Raw genomic sequence first — 16,637 nt, 5'->3', positions numbered from 1 at the left:
AAAAAAAAAAAAATCCTCATCTAATCTAAAGCCAGCGTGGTAATTCGGGATTCTGAAAAGGTAAGGAATTTTATTTTAAAATCAGTGGAAGGTCATGGAGTCCTTTAACAGAGGGAATGACATCATGGGCTTTATGTTTTTAGAAGGTCTCTCTGTGCCCTTTGTGGAGAAGGGATTGTAGGTCACAGAAGAGACGGGAGCCACAGGGAGGCTGTGGCAGACATGGGGGACCGCAGGCAGTGCCAGTGGGGCCGCTGATGTATCGCATGTGGCGGGGAGAGAAAGGCATCCCAGATGCCTTTCCAGTCTGAGTGACCAGGTGGACCATAGCTCCGGGTACTGGATGGGAAGCCCAAAGGAGGAGCAGGTTTGGTGAGGAAAGTTAAGAGTTTGGCTGTAGACATGTTAAGTGAAACAAATACCTCAGCTGAAGCTTAAGCAAAGTCTTGTGGGTGCACAGAACACAGAGGGGTCAAAGCAGGCTGGGGAAGGTCCCAGCGGAAGGCACGAGATTTGAAGGAGGTGTTTGGTGAGTAGGGCTGCGAAGACACACCTTCCAGGCTTCAGAGAGAGCCGTTGTGGGGTCATCGGGAGTGGGGCAGCGTGGGGTGGCAGAGCAGTGTGGGGTGGAGCGGCAGCGTGGGGCATAACGGGGCGGGACGAGGGGGGCAGCCTGGGGGCATCGCAGGGCAGGACGAGGGGGCAGCGTAGGAGCATCGTGGGGGCAGGACGAGGGGGGCAGCATGGGAGCATCGTGGGGGCAGGACGAGGGGGGCAGCATGGGGACATCGTGGGGCAGGACGAGGGGGGCAGCCTGGGGGCATCGTGGGGCAGGATGAGGGGGGCAGCATGGGGCGCAAGGCAGTGTGGGTTGGAGGGGCAGCGTGGGGCGGGGAGAGGCAGGAAGAGGGGCGCAGCGTGGGGGAAGAGGCGGGGGGCAGGCCGAGGCCCCTGAGTGGTACGCAAGGAGGCCGCTGGGAGCCCTCCCACGGGGCTGAGGCCGCGAGGGTCTGAGCAGGCTCGGGGTGGGAGGCCTGGGGGGTGAGCCTGGAGCGAGAGTGAGGCCGCGGGGCTGCCGCGGGAGCGGCGGTGGAGCCGGGGTGAGCCCTGCGTGCAGGGAGCAGGCGGACGTGAGGACGGTGCGGTGGACAGTGGAGGGGGGCTGTCACCCAGTGGGGGCCGGCAGAGGTGAGTCCAGGTCATCAGGGACTCGCCAGTTGCTGCTGTGGCTGAAAATGACTTTTCTTTCCAAGTTCTTACTACTCTGTGCAAGGGAACTTCAAACTGATCTTTTGGTGTGAGCCTGAAGAATTTGTGCTAAATGAGCAAGTCATCCTAATTGGGAAACATACTTTAAATCAGCGGTCGGCAACTTTTTTGGCACCAGGAACCGGTTTCTTGGAAGACAATTTTTCCACGGATGGGGGATGGTTCAGGCGGTGATTGGAGCAATGGCGAGCGGCAGACGAAGCTTTGCTTACTCACCTGCAGCTCACCTCCCGCTTTGGGGCCCGGTTCCTAACGGGCCGTGGTCCGGGGGTTGGGGACCTCTGCTGTAAATGACCAAAAGTGGCCTTTTCAAAGTTGAAAACTGAGGGAAGTGTCTTAAAGCCTGAGGTCCTTTGCTGTAGATGGAGGTGGGGGACCAGGAGTGAGGAGTGGGGGAGCCGGCCTCGAGCTGGAGTAGCGACCTGTCCCCTGCCTGTGTGGCCCCGCGGTGGCTCAGGTCCCCCTAACTCCTCGGCCGGTGGCCCCTGTGGCTTCCCCTGGCCGTCCTCACCCTGTTGGTTCCTTGCAGGTAGAACCAGTTTCACCGCGTGTTCTTCCTGCTCTTGGCCTTGTGATAGTTTCTGGCGTCCAGGCAGATGGGGTCATGGTGTCTTCTCTTTTGTGACCCCTGCCCATCCCCCCATTCTCTATTTGCCCATGTGAAGGAAGACCAGGCTGGCACATATGTCCTGACCCGTGGACCACAGCACAACAGGCTGAGGTCAGCTGTAGCAGAGGTGGACCCAGCACTTGGACGTGAATTTTTTCTGTGGTTCAGTGGAGGGAACACAAGTGAGAAGCCCAGGGGGCTAAGAACAGGGACTAGTAAGGAGGAAATAGTCTCCACTCTTATTTGTAATCTATTTCTTATCATTCTCCTATCTTCCTGTACTTGCTTATGACAATGAAACTTTAATAGCTCCAAATCAAACTCTAGAATTTACATATTTTTCAGTAATTTTCACTATAAAATATAACAGATGTATGAAAACCTCATAGACCATAAATATATAGGTTAATGAATAATTAGAAAATAAACACCTGTGTAACCCAGAGCATGGGCAGCCTGCCGGTCTTTTCCTGATCGTACCCCTTCCTCCTCACTCAGGTAACCATTCTCATCTTTATGGTAATAATTTTCTTGCTTTAAAAAATAATCTCACCACTCTTTAAATAATATCATTTGGTTTTTCCTGTTTTGGGATCATAGGTAAGTGGAGTCAGACTGTACTTCTTTTGTGTCTTCTTTGTTCTGCATTAGGTTTGTAAGATGCATTTGTTTTGTTGTGTGTAGCTATAGTTTGTTAAATTCCGCTGCCATATAGTGTTTCATTGACTGAAAATATGACATGTGCTTCTCCACCTCTTGCTTTTGCTAACAGTCTGGGGAACACAGATGAAGCAGCTATGACTATTCTGTGCCTGTGTCCCGTGCACAGCTGGACGTTCTCTGTCAGCCGAGAAGGGGAGTTTCTGGCTGTCTTCACCTCTGCTCTGTTCCAGAAGGTCATCTGACTTTGCCAACACTTAGTGTTGGCAAACCTTGTTTTTTGCTAAAAGAGAGTGTGTATTCATATCTCTTGGGGTTTTTCTTTGCTTTTCTCTGTTTACTCTGAGGTTGATCGCTTTTTCATATGTTTATGGCCATATGGATTTCTTCTTTTGTGAAGCAGGTCATTTTTCTGTTGTGTCGTCTGTCTCTTTTGTATTGTTCCAGAATTCTTTACACATTCTGGATCCTAGTCTTCTCTTGGTTCTACAAATGCCTTATCTCTTCTCCTGCTCCCTGATGACATTCCTATGGTGTTTCTTGGTAAACAAAATTTTAATTTTGATGTAGTCAAATTCATAAATTATTTCCTTTATGGGTTGTGCTTTTTGGACCTTGTTTAAGACATCCTTTCCTACCCCAAGGTAAGGAAGTATTTTCTATATTAAATTCTATATTTAATGTATTTTCTATGAGAAACTTAAGTATATTTAATGTATTCCTTTTTTTTGAATTTTTGAATTTTATTTTATTCTTTAATACAGCAGGTTCTTATTAGTTATCCATTTTATACATATTAGTGTATATATGTCAGTCCCAATCTCTGAATTCATCCCACCACCACCACCTGCCCCCGCCACTTTCCCCCCCTTGGTGTCCATACATTTGTTCTCTACATCTGTGTCTCTATTTCTGCCCTGCAAACTGGTTCATCTGTACCATTTTTCTAAGTCCCACATATATGTGTTAATATACGATATTTGTTTTTCTCTTTCTGACATACTTCACTCTGTATGACAGTCTCTAGATCCATCCACTTCTCTACAAGTGACCCAATTTTGTTCCTTTTTATGGCTGAGTAATATTCCATTGTATATATGTACCACACCTTCTCTATCCATTCATCTGTCGATGGGCATTTAGGTTGCTTCCATGACGTGGCTATTGTAAATAGTGCTGCAATGAACATTGGGGTGCATGTGTCTTTTTGAATTATGGTTTTCTCTGGGTATATGCTCAGTAGTGGGATTGCTGGGTCATATGGTAATTATATTTTTAGTTTTTTAAGGAGCCTCCATACTGTTCTCCATAGTGGCTGTATCAATTTACATTCCCACCAGCAGTGCAAGAGGGTTCCCTTTCCTCCCCACCCTCTCCAGCATTTGCTGTTTGTAGATTTTCTGATGATGCCCATTCTAACTGGTGTGAGGTGATACCTCACTGTGGTTTTGATTTGCATTTCTCTAATAATTAGTGATGTTGAACAGCTTTTCATGTGCTTCTTGGCCATCTGTATGTCTTCTTTGGAGAAATGTCTGTTTAGGTCTTCTGCCCATTTTTTGATTGGGTTGTTTGTTTTTTTAACATTGAGCTGCATGAGCTGTTTATATATTTTGGAGATTAATCCTTTGTCCCTTGATTCATTTGCAAATATTTTCTCCCATTCTAAGGGTTGTCTTTTCGTCTTGTTTGTAGTTTTCTTTGCTTTGCAAAAGCTTTTAAGTTTCATTAGGTCCCATTTGGTTTTTTTTTTTTTTTAATTTCCATTTCCCTAGGAAATGGATCAAAAAAGATCTTGCTGTGATTTATGTCGAAGAGTGTTCTTCCTATGTTTTCCTCTAAGAGCTTTATAGTGTCCAGTCTTACATTTAGGTCTCTAATCCATTTTGAGTTTATTTTTGTGTATGGTGTTCAGGAGTGTTCTAATTTCATTCTTTTACATATAGCTGTCCAGTTTTCACAGCACCACTTATTGAAGAGGCTGTCTTTTCTCCATTGTGTATTCTTGCCTCCTTTATCAAAGATAAGGTGCCCATATGTGCATGGGTTTATCTCTGAGCTTTCTATCCTGTTCCATTGATCTATATTTCTGTTTTTGTGCCAGTACAATACTGTCTTTTTTTTTTTTTCATTTTAGAGATTTCTTTATTTTTGGAGCTTAGTAAAACATTATCCACATACTATATGAGGGGAAAATTACAGAAAAAAAAAATTGTGATCCTTGAGATCCTGATTAAGAACCTATAAAAATAAGCAGTAATCTCAGTGACTCCCTGGGAAATGAGAGTCCATGTGTAATGTTGTTACTTCCAAGTGAAGGTGAACAAATATTCACTGTTTGAAAATCTGGGGACATTAAAAAAAGGCAGAATATATATCCTCAACTGTAAAATAGGTGACCTTAGATGGGATCATGAAAAGAATAGACATTTGTCTTTAGCACCACTGGAAAGCAGGCTGCAGCCATACTCTTGACAGACTTAAGACCTTGAACGAGTCTGAACTCTTGTTCATTGAGTTTCTTAACAGGCAGACCAGGATTATCACAAGTACTAGTGCAAACTATGAGTATTATTTTGTTTAGTATATCTGCTGTGGGCCTTAATCCTTCTTTCCCTTAGGGTATTTTATGCACATTGGGGTAAAGGTATGGATGGATGAAACTGAACCTTGATGGGCTCAGTATCATCAAATCTGCCAATATATGTAGAATTTTTAATCCATACAGAATCTGTTTTCTCCTGGGGATCTTCAAATTTTATCTAAATACAAGGATACCAGTAAGCCTAGGTCCAATTTAGCTATGGTCTGATTATGACTTGAAAAATCCTTGGGAATTTCAAGTGGCCTACCGAATTAAATTGATTGGTGTGATATCACAAAAGAGACCCATTTCTCAGTCAAAGGACCAAGGGTAATTGGCTGGGAGATAGGGGGTGGCTGAGATTTCTTGCAGTGGTACAATTTGGTGACATTGACTCCAAGAAAGATAGACGGACATAGTGGTAGGTTTATTGCGCAAAGTGTAGGAACTGTAACTATAAGAGAACTGTAAAATTAGCTGCCAAAAGTTAATGACAAATCTTGCGAGTTTAAGGGAAAAACTGGAAGCTAGGCACCTCACTTTTCTCTTGCTGGCCCCTCACTTTTATCAGATTTGTCCTTGCCTATTAATTTTTGGGCGACACTGGGAAGTTGTTTGTTTAGTATTCATTTTGTTTATAGTAATATCAAGTATCCTTATCAGTGAACCCTTTTTTGGGGAAGAAAATGGGAGAACATGGAACGATCCTATTGTTTGATTTGTAAAGCTGTTAACTTATTTTGGATTGTTTTCAGAACAAGTTTGGTTTTGCTGTAAGACCTTTTCAGAAATTTCCAAATGCTATAGGTCTATTAGGTGACCTATTTCCTATTCTAGCCTTTGGTTAGGGCTAAATATCCCTATTTTTATCTTAAATCTTGAAGGGGAGCAAAATATACCACCCAAAAATGTATCTCTGACGTAAGATTTATCTTGGGCTGATTATTTTTAGAAAACAGCACACACAGGAGAAGCTTTGAAAACCCAGAAGAAGTTACCCTTTTGTAAGAGACATTTGCATTTATAAGGGAAATCTTTATTTGTAAGGGTGACTTCCTCTCTGTACCAGGAAGAGGAGGATGACTAAATCTCTAGAAACACTTATCAATGGAGAAGGCAGCAACTTTAATCTGCATAACAACCTTACCTTTGTTTACTGTGCTTTTCCTGATAATCACCAATAACTGGCTCCCCTAGTCTTTACCCAACATCTTGTTTTGTCTTTAGCTGAACATGGTTACAATACTGTCTTGATTACTGTAGATTTGTAGTATAGTCTGAAGTCTGGGAGACTGATTCCTCCAGCTCTGTTTTTCTTTCTCAAGATTTTTATGGCTATTCGGGGTCTTTTGTGTTTCCATACAAATTGTGCCATTTTTTGTTATAGTTCTGTGAAAAATGCCATTGGTAGTTTGATAGGGATGGCATTGAATCTGTAGATTGCTTTGGGTAGTATAGTCAATTTCACAATATTGATTCTTCCAATCCAAGAACATGGTATATCTCTCCATCTGTTTGTATCATCTTTAATTTCTTTCATCAGTGTCTTAGTAGTTTTCTGCATACAAGTCTTTTGTCTCCCTAGGTACGTTTATTCTTAGGTATTTTATTCTTTTTGTTGCAATGGTAAATGGGAGTGTTTCCTTAATTTCTCTTGCAGATTTTTCATCATTAGTGTATAGGAATGCAAGAGATTTCTGTGCATTAATTTTGTATTCTGCAACTTTACCAAATTCATTGATTAGCTCTAGTAGTTTTCTGGTGACATCTGTAGGAGTCTCTATGTATAGTATCATGTCATCTGCAAACAGTGACAGTTTTACTTCTTCTTTTCCAATTTGTATTCTTTTATTTCTTTTTCTTCTCTGATTGCTGTGGCTAGGACTTCCAAAACTGTGTGGAATAATAGTGGCGACAGTGGACATCCTTGTCTTGTTCCTGATCTTACAGGAAATGCTTTCAGTTTTTCACCATTGAGAATGATGTTTGCTGTGGGTTTGTCATATATGGCCTTTATTATGTTGAGGTAGGTTTCCTCTGTGCCCACTTTCTGGAGAGATTTTATCATAAATAAATGGGTGGTGAATTTTGTCAAAAGCTTTTTCTGCATCTATTGACATGATCATATGGCTTTTATTCTTCAGTTTGTTAATATGGTGTATCATGTTGATTGATTTGCATATATTGAAGAATCCTTGCATCCCTGGGAGAAATCCTACTTGATCATGGTGTATGATCCTTTTAATGTGTTGTTGTCTGTTTGCTAGTATTTTTTTGAGGATTTTTGCACCAATATTCATCAGTGATATTGGCCTGTAATTTTCTCTCTTTGTAGTATCTTTGTCTGGTTTTGGGATCAGGGTGATGGTGGCCTCATAGAATGAGTTTGGGAGTGTTCCTTCTGCTGCAGTTTTTTGGAAGAGTTTGAGAAGGATGGATGTTATCTCTTCTCTAAATGTTTGATAGAATTCACCTGTGAAGCCATCTGGTCCTGGACTTTTGTTTGTTGGAAGATTTTTAATCACAGTTTCAATTTCATTACTTGTGATCCGTCTGTTCATATTTTCTATTTCTTCCTGGTTCAGTCTTGGAAGGTTATACCTTTCTAAGAATCTGTCCCATTTCTTCCAGGTTGTCCATTTTATTGGCATAAAGTTGCTTGTAGTAGTCTCTTAGGATGCTTTGTATTTCTGCGGTGTCTGTTGTAACTTCTCCTTTTTCATTTCTAATTTTATTGATTTGAGTCTTCTCCCTTTTTTCTTGATGAGTCTGGCTAATGGTTTATCAATTTTGTTTATCTTCTCAAACAACTAGCTTTTAGTTTTATTGAACATTGCTATTGTTTTCTTTGTTTCTATTTCATTTATTGCTGCTCTGATCTTTAAGATTTCTTTCCTTCTACTAACTTTGGGTTTTGTTTGTTCTTCTTTCTCTAGTTCCTTTAGGTGTAAGGGTAGATTGTTTATTTGAGATTTTTCTTGTTTCTTGAGGTAGGCTTGTATTGCTATAAACTTCTCTCTTAGAACTGTTTTTGCTGCATCCCATAGGTTTTGGATTGTTGTGTTTTCGTTGTCATTTGTCTCTAGGTATTTTTTGATTTCCTCTTTGATTTCTTCAGTGATCTCTTGGTTATTTAGTAATGTATTGTTTAGCCTCCGTGTGTTTGTGTTTTTTACGTTTTATTCCCTGTAATTGATTTCTAATCTCATAGCGTTTTGGTCAGTAAAGATGCTTGATATGATTTCAATTTTCTTAAATTTACTGAGGCATGATTTGTGACCCAAGATGTGATCTATCCTGAAGAATGTTCAGTGTGCACGTGAGAAGAAAGTGTAATCTGCTGTTTTTGGATGGAATGTCCTATAAATATCAATTAAATCTATCTGGTCTATTGTGTCATTTAAAGCTTGTGTTTCCTTGTTAATTTTCTGTTTGGATGATCTGTCCATTGGTGTAAGTGAGGTGTTAAAGTCCCCCACTATTATTGTGTTACTGTCGATTTCCTCTTTTATAGCTGTTAGCAGTTGCCTTATGTATTGAGGTGCTCATGTATTGGGTGCATATATATTTATAATTGTTCTATCTTCTTCTTGGATTGATCCCTTGATCATTATGTAGTGTCCTTCCTTGTCTCTTATAACATTCTTTATTTAAAGTCTATTTTATCTGATATGAGTATTGCTACTCCAGTTTTTATTTGATTTCCATTTGCATGGAATATCTTTTTCCATCCCCTCACTTTCAGTCTGTGTGTGTCCCTAGGTCTGAAGTGGGTCTCTTGTAGACAGCATATATATGGGTCTTGTTTTTGTATCCATTCAGCAAGCCTGTGTCTTTTGGTTGGAGCATTTAATCCATTCATGTTTAAGGTAATTATTGATATGTATGTTCCTATTACCATATTCTTAATTGTTATGGGTTTGTTTTTGTAGGTCCTTGTCTTCTCTTGTGTTTCCCACTTAGAGAAGTTCCTTTAGCATTTGTTGTAGAGGTGGTTTGGTGGTTCTGAATTCTCTTAGGTTTTGCTTGTCTATAAAGCTTTTGATTTCTCCGTCAAATCTGAATGAGATCCTTGCCGGGTAGAGTAATCTTGGTTGTGGGTTCTTCCCTTTCATCAGTTTAAATATATCATGCCACTCCCTTCTGACTTGTAGAGTTTCTGCTGAGAAATCAGCTGTTAACCTTATGGGAGTTCCCTTGTATGTTATTTGTCGCTTTTCCCTTGTATGTTATTTGTCGTTTTTTCCTTTTTGCTTTCAATAATTTTTCTTTGTCTTTGATTTTTGTCAATTTGATTACTGTGTGTCTCGGCGTGTTTCTCCTTGGGTTTATCCTGCCTGGGACTCTCTGCGCTTCCTGGACTTGGGTGGCTATATCCTTTCACATGTTAGGGAAGTTTTCGACTGTAATCTCTTCAGATATTTTCTCGGGTCCTTTGTCTCTCTCTTCTCCTTCTGGGACCCCTATAATGCGAACGTTCTTGCGTTTAATGTTGTCCCAGAAGTCTCTTAGGCTGTTTTCATTTCTTTTCATTCTTTTTTCTTTATTCTGTTTCGTGGCAGTGAATTCCACCATTCTGTCTTCCAGGTCACTTATCTGTTCTTCTTCCTCAGTTATTCTGCTATTGATTCCTTATAGTATATTTTTCATTTCAGTTATTGTATTGTTCATCTTTGTTTGTTTGTTCTTTAATTCTTCTAGATGTTTTTCTTTAATTCTTCTAGGTCTTTGTTAAACATTTCTTGCATCTTCTCAATCTTTGCCTCCATTCTTTTTCTGAGGTCCTGGATCATCTTCACTCTCATTATTCTGAATTCTTTTTCTGGAAGGTTTCCTATCTCCACTTCATTTAGTTGTTTTTCTGGGGTTTTATCTTGGTCCTTTATCTGGTGCATAGCCGTCTGCCTTTTCATCTTGTCTATCTTTCTGTGAATGTGGTTTTCGTTCCACTAGCTGCAGGATTGTAGCTCTTCTTGCTTCTGCTGCCTGCCCTCTGGTGGATGAGGCTATCTAAGAGGCTTGTGCACATTTCCTGATGGGAGGGACTGGTGGTGGATAGAGCTGGTTGTTGCTCTGGTGGGCAGAACTCAGTAAAACTTTAATCAGCTTGTCTGCTGATGGGTGGGGCTGGGTTCCCTCCCTGTTGGTTGTTTGGCCTGAGGCGACCCAACACTGGAGCCTACCCAGCTCTTTGGTGGGGCTAATGGCGGACTCTGGGAGGGCTCACACCAAGGAGCACTTCCCAGAACTTCTGCTGCCAGTGTCCTTATCCCCACCATGAGCCACAGCTACCCCCTGCCTCTGCAGGAGACCCTCCAACAGTAGCAGGTAGGTCTGGGGTCACTGCTCCTTCCCCTGGGTCCTGATGCGCACACTACTTTGTGTGTGCCCTCCACTAGTGGAGTCTCTGTTTCCCCTAGTCCTGTCGAAGTCCTGCAATCAAATCCTGCTGGCCTTCAAAGTCTGATTCTCTAGGAATTCCTCCTCCCGTTACCCCATGTTGGGAAGCCTGATGTGGGGCTCAGAACCTTCACTCCAGTGGGTGGACTTCTGTGGTATAAGTGTTCTCCAGTGTGTGAGTCACCCACCCAGCAGTTACGGGATTTGATTTTATTGTGATTGCGTCCCTCCTGCCGTCCCATTGTGGCTTCTCCTTTGTCTTTGGATGTGGGGTATCTTTTTTGGGAGTTCTAGTATCCTCCTGTCGATGATTGTTCAGCAGTTATTTGTGATTTAATGAATTTTCTATATTAAATTATTTTCTTTATGTAGCCTTTCATATAGGTCTGAAGTTCACCTGAAATTAATTTTGATGTGTGATGTGAGGTTAAAAATCCAGATTGATTCCTTCTTTATGGATATGTAATAGTCCCAGTTCAGTTGAAAAGACTATCCTTTCTACTTCTGTGATGTATCACATATCAGTAAGAATGTGAGTCTGTTCTGTTGGTCTATTCTATGCCTATATCACACTGGTTTATTATATTTTTAAATATCTATGTATTTATTTATTTTGCCTGTGCCAGGTCTTCATTGCAGCACCTGGGATCTTTATTGCGGCATGCAGGATCTAGTACCCTGACCAGGGATTGAACCTGGGCCCCTTGCATTGGGAGTGTGGAGTCTTACCCACTGGACGACCAGGGAAGTGCCCACACTGGTTTATTTTTTTAAAAAATGTTGATATGTGAGAGGGCATGCTTCTTCAAGAGAGTCTTGATGTGTCCTGGCCATTTACATTTCCATTTAAAATTTTAGAATCGACTTAGTAAAGTTCAACACCCCCCAAATAAAGTTTTGGGATTTTGAGTGGGATTGTATTGAATCTATGAATTAATTTGAAGAAAATTGATATTTGATAGTACTGAATCTTTCTCTAAGTCTTTTAAAGTGCCTTTTAATAAAGTTCTGTAGTTTTTTCCTTAGAAACCTTATGTATCTTTTGTTAGATTTATTGCTAGGCACTTCATAGATTTTTTTATACTCTTGCAAATGTTATTGTTTTTAGGATTTAACTTTCTATTTGCTGTTTATATAGAAATTTAATTGGTTCTTCCGCATTGCTAATTGATTTTTCTGCATTGTGAAACTCTCCTAACAGCTTATGTGTAAATACCTTTGGATATTCAACAAACATAATCATATCATTTGTGAAGAATCCAGATATATAAGGCTTTCTTTCCAAGCCTTATACCATTTATTTACTTACTCCCATCATGCTGGCTGGGGTCCACTTACTATTGACTAGGAAGGTGGACATCTTTGTCCCTTTAATTTCAAAGGGAAATTTTCTGCATTTAACCATTCAGTATGATGTTTGCCATAGCATTTGGGGGGAGGGCGTAGGTAGTTTAATAAAGAGGAAAGATGTGATATTCTATTCCTACTTTTCTAAGGATTTTGAATCATGAATATTGAATTTTACTAAATATATTTTCTGCATTTGTTGAGAAGATTATATGATATTTCTGCTTGACTGCTAACGTGAGAAACTAGATTCCTGATTTCATTGTGTTAAACCAACTTAGTATCTGGGATAAAATCAACTTGATATTTTATATGTTAGTGAATTCAGTTTGCTGACATTTTGAGTGAGGGTTTTTGTATCTGTGTTCGTTAAAGAGGTTAGTTTGTGATTTTTTCCTTTTTCATACCATCTATGTTGTTAAACTAAGGCCTTGAAGTACCGAATTTCATTCTGAAGTTCCCTGAGGAATAAAAATTAGGCTTTTTAATATGAAAGGTAACATTGCAATGAAATAGAACTATCCACCCATGCATGTAGTGCAAGGAATATCAAGTATTTGAAATTTATTTCCCTTGGAAAATTTCAAATCATGTTCAGAATTTTTTTGTTTGGCTAATAATGAGAAAATTCCTTTCTACAAATTTTTCATGGAGGAAAAGAGTTCTTTTCAAAATCGTTACAAGAATGTTGTTGACATGTACGTAATGGCCTCATCCTTTGAGGAACCAATTTTTAAAACATAATTAGAGTTAAAACTTGCCCATGATTCCATTTCAGTCTCTAAACTAAATGTCAGTGTGGAAAGAGCTTTTCTTGTCCTGGATGACCAGTGACACTAACAATTTGAGTATTGAGTCAGTAATTGAGTGGTGTATTTTCTAAAAATAGTTTTTAGAAGCAAAAGACAAGTGTTATAAGTTAAAAAAGTAAAATCTAAATAAAAGCCACATGAAGTAAAATATATGTTATAATTTTGATTGATATTAATTAACTTTCCAGATCATATATATCTTTCTCTATGTCAACACATTCTTTGCGAGAGTGTTCAGAAACCACCTGGAAACCCTGATGATATGACTTGCTCAGCTACAGGGACCCTTGCATCCCTAATTATAAAACCCCCCAAATTTCTGAGATAGTATTGGGAAGGACAAAGCTAGGTAGTCAGCATGAGAAAAGTGTTCCTATCTCCCCAGAGTGGCTGTGCAGGTGAGTATATATGTATAAACGGATATTACTGACAATTGAAACAAATCGGATGTTAAGGAACCCCGAATCCGTAAAAAAGGAAAGTGTGCTAAGAGTTAGTTTTCGTGAACACCTGCAAACATGATACATACTAATCGGATGGTAACTTCCCGCTGTCTCGTGGTGGCGATGAGCTGATGAAGGAAATATTAGCATCTTAGAGTAAGAGGAGACGTCATCAACCATGCAGTATAACTTCCTCATCCCAGAGATGAGACCAGTGACGTGCCTATTTATTAGAGTTGGGACTAAATTTGTTTGTTTGTTTGTTTCTTCATTCCTTTATTCAACAGACATTCACTGAGAACCTATTATGTGTGAGAAATTGTTCTATATACTGGGGATATGGTGGTGAACAAAGTCCTTCCCTTCCTCCCAGGATTTATATTCCAGAGGAGGAGACTGGCAGTAGCAAAGAGCTACGTGGTAAAGTGACAGGTGTGGAGAAGTGGGAAGAAGAGAAATGAAGTGGGGGGGTGGGAGTGAAGGTGACAGGGATGCTGTTGAGTAGGGTGGTCTAGAAAAGTCTCGCTGAGGAGGTGACCTTTGAAATGAGGGAGTGAGCCCGTGGTCTTGGGGAAGAATGTTCTAGGAAAAGGGAATAGGAAGCACAGATGCTCCGTGTTCTGGGCAGCCAGGTCAGGGGGTGGAGGCAGGTGGGCAGGGGAGGTGGGCCCAGAGGTGGGGTGAGGCCTGGGACATGTCACCAGGGCCAGAGGCCTGCTGAGAACCTCAGGATTTACTCTAAGTGTCGGAAGGCATTGCAGAGTTTTAAGCAGGGAAATAACGCAGTCTGACTGCAGGTTTGAAGGGTGCCTGCCCTCCGGCTACTGTAGAAACGTCTGGAGAGAGACCAGGACGGAAGAGGGCTTGGTGGGGAGGGGAGGTGGCTGCAGTGTGATGGCGCAAAACCAGGAGTGGCGAGCGAGAGAGACAGTGTGATGACTTCTTGATATATTTTAAAGGTTCAGCAACGAGATTGGCGGAAGAATTGGGTGTGGGATACAAGGGGGAATCCAGGCCCCTCACAGCTCTGCCTGTTCCCTTCCACCCGACTACCCCTCCTTAGAATGCTTTGCCGGAATGTGCTTTTGCTCTTTTTTTCTCAGGGATGTTTTTGAGTCAAGGCTTCAGGCTGTTTGCTGGGCAGACATCCTTCTCATCTGGGGTGATGGAAGGTTTGTTTACAGCACACCTGCCCACAGGTGTAACTAACTTTGCATCGGGTTGACTTTAAATGCCTGCACCTGGTTCAGTTTCAGTTTACAGCTGAAAACTTCGTAATGTTTTCCTTTAATCTCTGCATTGACCTGAAAAATTGCTAAGTCTTTGTGAGGTTAGATTTGCTTCAAGATAGATGGGGCATTAATATGGCTGCTGTAGCTTGGCGTGTTGGCACTAAAGAAATTATCCTGGAAGAAGGAGAGAATCTATTAGTTTGTGCCTGCTCACAGCAGAGAGGAGTTTGCATACAGAACAGTCCCAACAATGCAGTGTTCCAATGGTGCCAGCTCATTAAACGGACCAGAGGGCAGTGCTCTTGGAAGGCAGCGTCCCTCGCTCTGGTTCAGTGACACTGAGTCTTGACTCTGAATTGATGCCAAAGGCAGATCCGTTGGGTTTCATGAATGCTGATTGCCGGCTGTTTTTTTCCTTCTTCTAATAAAATACAAGGAACGCATAGTCAATCAGGATTTCTTCACTAATGAAATATTCCTTTTCATGTAGTCTGTTAACGCCAGATGTTGTTATTGCTTCTCATTGTAACTTTCAGTGTTATTGTTGTTCTTATTTTTGAGGGAAAAACACGCCGCAGCATAGACATCCCCGATGGCTGGTTTTTGAATGGGACTCCAGAATGTAGATGAGCGTTTTACTTCTCCAATTTCTTTTATTTATTATTTATTTATTTTTATTTTTAGCTGCATTGGATCTTCCCTGCGGTGCATGGACTTTCCTAGTTGCGGTGAGCGGGGGCCATTCTTCGATGAAGTGCGCAGGCGGTGGCTTCTCTTGTTGTGGAGCACGGGCTCTAGGCCCGCGGGCTTCAGTAGTTGTGACACACGGGCTCAGCAGTTGTGGCTCGCAGGCTCTAGAGCGCAGGCTCAGTAGTTGTAGCGCAAGGGCTTAGGCACTCGGAGGCATGTGGGATCTTCCCGGACCTCGGCTCGAACCCATGTCCCCTGCATTGGCAGGCGGATTCTTAAGCACTGCGCCACCAGAGAAGCCCCTTCTCCAATTTCTGGTCCAACCCCACTGCTGAGTTACCAAGGCGAGGAATGCATGGAGTTGGTGTGTTTCCAAAAAGTGGCATTTTCAGTGGTTTATACACCAGGTTGAGGGTTCCTCACAAAGCAGGCATCCCATCTTTTTTAGGCAGAGTCTGTAAAGGTGACAGTACATTTCATTCTGAAAGCAAGTATGAGTGAAAGTGGATCTTCTTAGTTGTCCTGGAGCCCAGCCACCTGTTAGGTTCAGGTGCAGTCTAGATGTGTAGGGTTTGGAACACGAAAGAGCACCTTAACCACGAGGACGGTTTGAATGCTCAGAGATGTTTCCAGTTAAGCTGGCATCAAGGTCCCGTTTTAGCCCCTTATTAGCTGTGTGGGAATTATGCTTCAGTCTATGCATAGACTTCAGATCCTTAGATCAGAGTGCTTGCAGGCAGCATAGGAGACCTTGAAAAGTGTGGGAGTTACGGCCCTTTAAAGCGCCCTCTCTGTTGCATCTGATACGTTTGTCAGTTTCCTTCTTCAGACTCCACTCCTCCAGCTCCCATGACAGCAAACCTTCCTGGGTCTCCGTCCACACCACCTGGATCTTCTCCAGGGTTTACCCTTGGCCACTCCTTGGAGCCCACCGCATATTCTTCCCAGATAGCCTCCCTCCCGCCTTTATAACAGCCTGTGGACAGATGCCTGTGAGCTGTCGGCTCCAGCCCACGCCCCTCCCTGCAGCTTTGACCTGCGTCTCCAAGTCCCCTTAGTCCCGTCCTCCTGGCTGTCAGTCACCCCGTCCTCTACAGCTTCTCCACCAGATTCTTCTTTTTTTTAGTATGGTCTTATCTATTTATTTGGCTGCGCCGGGTCTTCGTTGCAGCACACGGGGTCTTTTTGGTCGTGGCACGCAAGATCTTTGTTGCCGTGTGCGGGATCTTTTCACTGCGGCATGCGTGCGGGATCCAGTTCCCTGACCAGGGATGGAACCCGGGCCCCCTGCATTGGGAGCACGGAGTCGTACCCACTGGACCACCAGAGAAGTCCCTACACCAGGTTCTTCACGTTGCCCTCAGCCTGGTCTGCTCTCTGAGAGCTGTCTTGGTTGGGGGCCCTGCCACCTGTCCCCCGAGGCACTCCCAACCTCCGCTGCAACAGCACATCAATAACCGACTTATAAATGTGTTTTATGATATAGCTTCTTTTAAAATTTTTATCGAAGTAACTCACGCCCATGGTTAAAAAGTCAAATAGTGCAGAATGGCTTAGTGGCCCTCCCTTCCTGCCAAAAGGAAACCCTTT

General features: G+C 42.2%; 1 protein-coding gene across 10 annotated transcripts in view; it reads left to right on the top strand.

Moving 5' to 3' along the window:
* Positions 1 to 16,637, top strand: part of CSGALNACT1 (chondroitin sulfate N-acetylgalactosaminyltransferase 1) — a 327,171-nt gene that overhangs the window by 185,116 nt on the left and 125,418 nt on the right. The window contains exon 1 of one of the 10 annotated variants that reach the window (XM_068531936.1): positions 15,065 to 15,085. The exons of the other annotated variants lie outside the window; for them this stretch is intronic. The gene's annotated coding sequence lies outside the window, so the exon portion shown is untranslated. Of the gene's footprint in view, positions 1 to 15,064; positions 15,086 to 16,637 lie in introns of those variants that run through there. 10 annotated transcript variants of the gene reach the window in all.

Source organism: Eschrichtius robustus, chromosome 21 (assembly GCF_028021215.1).
Source record: "Eschrichtius robustus isolate mEscRob2 chromosome 21, mEscRob2.pri, whole genome shotgun sequence".
NCBI classification, from domain to species: domain Eukaryota; kingdom Metazoa; phylum Chordata; class Mammalia; order Artiodactyla; family Eschrichtiidae; genus Eschrichtius; species Eschrichtius robustus.
Note: the sequence above shows the minus strand (reverse complement) of the source record. Positions and strands in the feature narration are given on the sequence as shown.